At 37.9% G+C, this 7,136-nt stretch overlaps 1 non-coding gene across 1 annotated transcript; it reads left to right on the forward strand.

Moving 5' to 3' along the window:
- The first annotated feature begins 6,401 nt into the window (after nucleotides 1-6,401).
- On the forward strand, nucleotides 6,402-6,508 carry LOC123038420 (small nucleolar RNA R71). Its single transcript, XR_006417867.1, has one exon. It is a non-coding gene; the product is annotated as a small nucleolar RNA R71 (small nucleolar RNA).
- The last annotated feature ends 628 nt before the right edge of the window (nucleotides 6,509-7,136 follow it).

A 7,136-nucleotide genomic window follows, 5' to 3' on the forward strand; every position in this document is an offset into this window, starting at 1 on the left:
ACTCTTCTCCAAGTTGATCCCTGCTTTAGTGTTGAAAGCACTTTCGATGAAGTTTGGGTGCCTAAACGCACCAATTCTGTATAATATGAAGAAGTGTTGTAAGAAATATCATAATAGGAACATTTCTATAGGAATGAATATTTTATAAGTAATTATTGTGGTCAAATGTTCAACTTGAGATGCAAAAAGGCTTAAAATACTACATGCATAAATGTGCTATCAATTTCCCCCATACCCAGATCTTTGCTTGTCCTCAAGTAAAGGAAAATGGTGGTGGCACTACCCACACTGCCTAGTAAAGATGCACTTTTGGAAAGATAGTAATTCGGACAATACTGGAACTAGGCAACTGTACTCTACTGAAGCTAGATTGTGATAAGCAATAATTTATAACACACTGTAAATGTTCCAAGTCAATGGCCTTGAGTGAAAGTGAATCCTATTAATCAAGAGCTGACTGTGTCTTCATCCCTAAGATAAGTTGGGACCCCAAAATCAATTAAAAAACAAGTTACTTATTGAATTTAAAGCACAAGTGATGATATTATATCAGTCTCACCGAAGGAGCATACCACCGATCCCGATAACATAGTATACACCTGGCTTGACCAATTATTAGAATTATTATTATTATTATTATTATTATTATTATTATTATTATTATTATTATTATTATTATTATTATTATTATTATTATTATTATTATTATCTCCCCAAAGGAACATACCACTGTTCCAGACAACATGGTATACACCTGGTTCGATAATTATAGCAATTTTTAGTTATTGTCTCCCCAAAGGAACATACCACCAATCCAGAGAACATGGTATACACCTGGTTCGACAATTATAGCATTTTTATATAAAATTTTATAGTCCAATCTACCAGATTTCACAAGCCACCGATCCCGAGAACATGACATGCTACTGTAGGTCGATCGGACTTAAATTATTATAAACATATTTTTATATATATTTAAAAATTACTTAGCTTAAGTAAAACAGGAGTAACTGAAAGAGAGATCCATAGCTAATCGCACTGTTTTTCAGAAGCTACAGATCTAGAGATCATAGTTACTACTTAAGTGCCACCAGTTACTTAGCTTAACTTGGGACAATCAGACACAACACATCAATTCATCAGTAGGTTTGACTTAGACTCAAGGCATTACCATTGAACATTTACACGGAGGTATAAAGTATTCATTATCACAATTTACCATAAGAAGAATACATCTGCATAGTTTTAGTATTAAGAGAATCAACAATCTTCTTGTGGTGAATCCTACTTTGTAGTGATGAGTAACATGTCATAATGTAGAAAAAGAAATATTGTCAATGCAATGAAATGCCAGTCCCCGTACTAAATTTTATAAAGGTTTCTTCAAGTGGAACAGAATCACCTGGTATTTGTATAATCTTCTCCCCTAGTTTCTTTTCTCCAGCCTTCTCGTTTTGTCTTCCCTGTTTGTGCTCCCCTTGCCTTTATTTGCTGAAAAAGAAAGACATAAACACATACAAACTTGTCTATGAAAACTAAATAAGGAAAAGAACTTATTAAAGATTCAGGTTGCCTCCTGAAAAGCGCTTGTTTTAGGTCTTTAGCTTGACCATGTCTCTTCAGTGAGATCAGGGTCGTGCAGGGATTGACACCACCTCTTGGCTCCGCTCGCCTTCTTGAATTTCCTTCTCTAAGTCATGATCTTCGCTTGCATTCTCATCTTCAGAAATCAGAGGTGTGTCTCCAGAGATATAGGGCTTCAGCCTTTGACCGTTTACATAGAAGAGACCTCCAGAAGTACTTTGCACTTGGATAGCACCACTTTTCAGAATCTTCTTCACCTTGCAAGGGGCATACCATCTTGACTTGAATTTACCAGGAAATAAATGAAACCTAGTATCGTAGACCAATACCAACTGTCTAAGATGAAATTCTTTCCTCAATATATGCTTATCATGCCAGATCTTGGTCTTTTCTTTGTAGATTCTTGCACTCTTGTGAGAGTCAGCTCTCAGTTCTTCCATTTCACAGAGTTGAAGTTTTCTATGTTTTCCTGCTGTATCAAGGTCCATGTTGAGTTTCCTTAGTGCCCATTGAGCTTTGTGTTAAAGTTCAACGGGTAGATGGCATGCTTTTCCATATATTAACCTGAATGGTGACATTCCAATTGGTGTTTTATAAGCTGTCCTATATGCCCATAGTGTGTCTGGTAATTTCAGTACCTAATCAGACCTTGACTTTGATACTACCTTCTCAAGGATAGCCTTTATTTCTCTATTAGACAGCTCCACTTGTCCATTTGCTTGTGGGTGATATGGAGTTGTAATTCTGTGATTATGAACTCCATATTTCGCTAAGAGAGATTCTAGTTGGGAGTTGTTGAAATGCGTTCCTCCATCACTGATAACAATCCGTGGCACACCAAATCTTGGAAAGATCACTTGCTTGAATAAGTTGCAAACTGACTTGGAATCAGCATTGACGATTGGTACAGCCTCAACCCATTTTGACACATAGTCCACTGCCACCAATATGTATTTGTACCCTTTTGATGATGTCAAGGTCCAACATAATCAATTCCCCATACATCAAAGAGCTCTACTTCAAGAATTCCTTTTTGAGGCATCTCTTGCCTTTTTGAAATCTTTCCAGTTCTCTGACAAGGATCACAAGCTTCAATATAGGAATCTACATCCTTGAATAAAGTTGCCCAATAAAATCCTGCTTGCAAAATTTTTGCTTGAGTCTTTCGAGTACTTTCATGACCTCCATAAGGGGATGAATGGCAATGATAGATCACACTTTTAGTTTCACTTTCCAGCAAGCATCTTCGAACAATACCATCAGCACAATGCTTGAATAAGTAAGGTTCATCCCAAAAGAAGTGCTTCATATCTGATAGGAATTTCTTCTTCTTCTGATACCCAAAATCTGTAGGAACTTTGTTACAGACCAGATAGTTAACTATATCTGCGTACCATGGTGTATAGTTTTGTATACTTGTCACTTGCATAAGATTGCTCCCTGGTGAAACATCATTGATGGGTAAGGAGTCTACTGCATTGTTTTGCAATCTCGACAAGTGATCTTCCACAACATTTTCCGCTCCTTTCTTACTCTTGATTTCCACATCAAATTCTTGAAGCAAGAGTATCCATCTAATTAACCTTGGCTTGGCTTCTTTCTTGCTGAGTAAATATCTAATTGCAGCGTGATCTGTGTAAACTACACAATGAGATCCCACAAGATATTGCTTGAATTTTTCAAAGGCATACACTACTGCCAGCAACTCCTTTTCGGTGGTTGTATAATTAGCTTGAGCATCATCAAGTGTTTTGCTAGCATATTATATTACATGCAAATCTTTTCCTTTTCTTTTTCCATGTACTGCACCTACAGCAAAGTCGCTTGCATCGCACATTATCTCAAATGGTAATTCCCAGTCAGGGGGTTGCACTATTGGAGCAGTGACCAATGCTTCCTTGAGCAAGTTGAAGTATTTTTCACATTTTGCATCAAAGTTGAACTTAACATCATTGTTTAGGAGATTAGTGAGGGGTTTGGCTATCTTGGAGAAATCCTTTATGAATCTTCTGTAGAACCAAGCATGTCCCAAAAAGCTCCTCACTCCCTTCACATTTACAGGTGGTGGTAGTTTTGATATTACTTCGACTTTTGCTTGATCAACCTCAATTCCTCTTTTAGATACCAAATGTCCCAAAATAATTCCTTCCCTTACAAGAAACTGACACTTCTCCCAGTTTAGGACTAGATTGTGTTCTGAACACCTCTGAAGAACTGCTGCCAGATTATTCAATCAATCTTCTTAACTTTTTCCCACGACTGTAATATCATCTATGAACACCTCCACTTTGATTCCTATCATATCAGAGAATATAGAGAGTATAAACCTTTGAAATGTTGGGGGTGCATTACAAAGTCCATAAGCTAGTCTTTTGTAAGCAAATGTTCTGTATGGGCAAGTGAAAGTTGTTTTATCTTGATCATCCAGGTGAATTGGGATTTGCAAGAATCCCGAATACCCATCTAAGGAGCAGAAATATTCATGCCCAGCAAGCCTTTCCAGCATTTGGTCAACAAAAGGTAATGGAAAATGGTCCTTCCTTGTTACTTCATTTAACATTCTGAAATCATTGACCATTCTCCACCCCGTGACAGTCCTACTAGGAATCGTTTGCCCTTTTTCGTTTTCAATGACAGTTATTCCTCCTTTTTTGGGCACCATATGAATGGGGCTCACCCACTCGCTGTCCGAAATTGGGTATATGATGTCAGCAGAGAGCAATTTAAGAATCTCCTTTTTGACAACCTCTTGCAAATGAGGATTTAACCTTCTTTGACTTTCTCTAATTGGCACACTACTTTCTTTCAAGTAAATCCTAAGAGAGCAGATAACAGGATAAATCCCTTTCATATCATCGATCGAATATCCAATAACATAAACTGCTTGAAGCCCTTTTATTTGCATTTCCGTCAACTCAGTGTTTACGATAATTGGCCACTGGTTTTCATTGTCTAAGAATGCATATTTCAAACTTTCTGGAAGTTGTTTCATTTCTATTTGCCTTGGTTGCATCTTCTCTAATGACCTTGCACTACTTTCCAACATGCTCACAGGTCTGGTTTCCTCGTATCTAATTTCACTATTGTCCTCCTCAACTACTTCACAACAAATACTTCCATACATCTCTTCATAACCTTCTTCCACACATTTTTGTACTGTATCAATTCTGTAACAGTGTTCTTCTCTTTGAGGAACATGTGTTGCATGCTTCATGTCAAACTCCACCTTTTCATTTCCGAACCTCAAGCTCAATTTAGCTTCTTGGATATCAATAAGTGCACCAGCTGTGGCCAAAAATGGTCTTCCAAGAATCACAGCCTCACTCTTGTCCTTCATATCTAGCACTACAAAGTCAACCGGATAAGCAAACTTCCCAACTTTGACTGGAACATCCTCAAGAATTTCAACAGGTCTCCTATATGTTCTGTCGGCCAACTGAAGAGTTATGGATGTTGGATTTAATTCTGCCAAGAACATCCTTTTGCTAACTGAATGTGGTAACACACTAACACTTGAGCCCAAGTCACATAGTGTACTGTAAGTTTTGTTTCCAATAACACATGGTACACAAAAACTTCCTGGATCATCCAATTTTTCAGGCATGGAATTATGAATTATTGCACTGCATTCCTTTGATAGAGTTACAACTTCTGGCTCAGATATGCTTCTTTTCTTTGTTAATAATTCCTTGAAATATTTGGCATACATCGGAACATGCAAGACAGCCTCAAGAATAGGAATAGTAATCTGAACTCCTTTCATAGTTTCCAAAAATTTGGCAAATTGCTTGTCATCTTTGTGTTTGTTGAACCTCTCAGGAAAGGGAATGTTGTTGGTTGTTATTGCTTCCTCTAGCACAGAATCAGCTCTTGTTTGAAAACCAGGAAATTCGACTTCAGTTTCAATTCGGTTATCAACTTCTTTCTCCTTTATTTTCTCTGATGATGTTGAAGGTGGAGTTCCGGATGAACTTGGCCTCATAGCAGGAGGCACATATGTCTTCGGAATAGGAAGTAATGGTCCTCTCATAGCTCCACTCCTTGTAGTCACTGCATCAACTGAAGATATTTCCCCATAGTGAGCTTTCGGGTTTGGAATTGGTTGAGCAGGCAGCCTTGCTTCATTTTCTTCCACCATACTATCCATTTTGCTCACAAGCATCTTAAGAGAATCCTTTAAGCCATTAACTTCATTTGTCATCTTGTTCATCAATTCCAACTGCATCTTCATGATTTCCTCCATTCCATTTGATAAACATTTTGTTGTTTATTCTGCCTCGGCACTTGAAATTGACTTGGATGATTTGGTGGTCGATTTCCTCGTACTGTCGATCCACTTGCATATAACTGATTGTTCTTGTACGACAAGTTTGGATGGTTCCTCCAAGAAGGATTATAGCTATTTGAGAATGGACCTTGACCTTGGGCATAACTTACTTATGAAACCGATGATCCAATTGCTGAATATAAGGTACATTCTGTTGAAGGATGACCTACTTGGCCACATACATCACACATTTGAGGCACACTTACTAAAGCTACAGATGTACCGATGCAATTTGACATGATACTATCCATCTTCTTGTTCAAGATGCCAATCTGAGCTGCCATGCTATCATTTGCAGACATATTATACACACCAGGATGTGGTGGTGTTATTTCTCTTTCACTTGACCATTGGAAATGATGGGACGCCATACTTTCAATCAATGCAAATGCTTCATCAAGGGTTTTGTTCATGATTCCTCCTCTAGCAGCAGAATCGACAAAAGCTCTGGTCTGAGTGGATAGTCCTTTGTAACACCAGCCATCTTTCTAAACCATGATGATGACACATTTTGATTAAAGAGTTGAATCTTTGCCATGCGTCATACAAACTTTCTCCATCATATTGAGTAAACCTTGTTAACTTGTCCCTATATTCGGCAGCTTTTGTGGGTGGAAAGTATCTCTCAAGAAATGTCTACAAAAAAGTCTCCCAAGTATCTTTCAGATATTTAGGCAATGAGTGAAGCCATACTCTTGCTCCATCTCTCAAGGAAAATGGGAATAGTGATAATCTGATAGCACTCGCTGAAACTCCATTTTGCTTGAGGGTGTTACAATACTCCAAGAAAGTCCTTATATGCTCATGTGGGTCTTCTAAAGCTGTTCCACCAAATCTGGACTGTTGTACCATGTTAATCAGAGCAGGCTTCAATTCGAAATTGTTTTCCTGAATAATTGGTTGCACCATTTCTCCTGGTATCCCATGATCTCTTGGGATCCACAAGTCCCTGAGAAAAGGTACTTGATTAGGCATCTTTTCTTCTTGATCTTGCAAAGTTTCGGCAACTTGAAACCGCGTTTGATTCTCTCTTCTTCTCCTCAATAAAGTCCTTCCAATTTCTAGATCAAATGGCACTAGTGAATATTTAGGTTGAAGCATAAGACAATTTCCTGTAAAGTTCCTGAAATTGACACATGCTAGTTTCTCTCAAAACTGCAGCCAATGTTAGGAAATGGTTAGTTGCCTAAAATAAATCCTGATCTGCTTCTACTAATGTGCTAAT

This window comes from Triticum aestivum, chromosome 2A, assembly GCF_018294505.1.
Source record: "Triticum aestivum cultivar Chinese Spring chromosome 2A, IWGSC CS RefSeq v2.1, whole genome shotgun sequence".
NCBI lineage: Eukaryota > Viridiplantae > Streptophyta > Magnoliopsida > Poales > Poaceae > Triticum > Triticum aestivum.